Source organism: Arachis ipaensis, chromosome B10 (genome assembly GCF_000816755.2).
Source record: "Arachis ipaensis cultivar K30076 chromosome B10, Araip1.1, whole genome shotgun sequence".
Classification (NCBI taxonomy): domain Eukaryota; kingdom Viridiplantae; phylum Streptophyta; class Magnoliopsida; order Fabales; family Fabaceae; genus Arachis; species Arachis ipaensis.
Genome location: NC_029794.2, coordinates 5,054,971 through 5,056,216, shown reverse-complemented (window position 1 = coordinate 5,056,216; position 1,246 = coordinate 5,054,971).

Genomic DNA, 1,246 nt, shown 5'->3' with positions numbered 1-1,246 from the left:
ATCTTTAAATTTTTTGATAAAAAGACAAATATATCTCTGACTTTTTGTTTTGCAGACATTTGAATCCCTAAAAACTTAAAAATACAATTAGATCCCTAAAAAAATTGGGTTTATTGTTATTGTTATAAAAAAAACCGGTTTTATTCTAATTTGTTAAGAAATTAAAAAATAACCGATTTATTAATACGTCCAATAATAATGCGGCACGTAAGCGTCTTTACAAAAAGATGTTTTACGCGTCTTTATGGAAGCATCCCAAGAATTAATATCTGGAAAGAAAAAGTCTTATAAGATATTGAATTCTCCTATTATTTGAGCTATGGTGTGCATGGGTCGGGTGAAATCGGGTTTGATGTGACTCAGACCCGACCCGAAATATATACCGGGCCTATTTATTAGACCCGAACTCGGCCCTAGACCCGATGAAGCCTATACACTTTCGGGCCACGATTATACCGGGTAAAAACCGGGCCATTAACACTACATTACCTTGATAGCTTCTTATAAACTAGCATGTGAAAATATCCAAATTTTCAAGACTCCAACCATTATTTGACATGGTAAAATTCACTTAGAAAAATATAACAAGAACCAACTCTTCTCTAAAATTAAAGCATAACCATAATCAATACTAATATTGTCTAATAACACCAAATATTTAAATCAATATAAATAACAATATTATACATTAGTCTAAAATCTTACGCATTTTAAACATAAAACATTAACTTATAGTCTTATAATAACTAATAACACAAAATATTAAAGTTTACAATACTTAAATTCCACATAAGAATAGCCATCATCCATCACTAATAACACAAAATATTAATTGTGTATGATGACCGGGCTGATTTCGGGTGACCCGAGCCATGACCCGGACCCGACCCGAAATAATGACCGAGTTTTTTTTTGAGACCCTTACCCGATCCTAAACTCGGTAAAATCACACTAAAATAGCTCCTAAAGTGTTTGGGATCGGGTCGGATCTTCGAACCGGACGGGCCATGCACACCCCTAATTTGAGCTAACTTTTGTTATGATAGTTTTCTGAAAATTTTATAGCTCATTACAATTTAAATAGTCTAAACTAAAATTAAAAAAATCCAGATCTATCAATCAATGATGGATTGCCACATGGGTGATAGTAAAATAATGCATTATCCTTCTTATTTATATAATCACTAATTAAAATCATTAACTAAAATTATAAATTTATTATAAAATTATAATCGTTATTAATTAT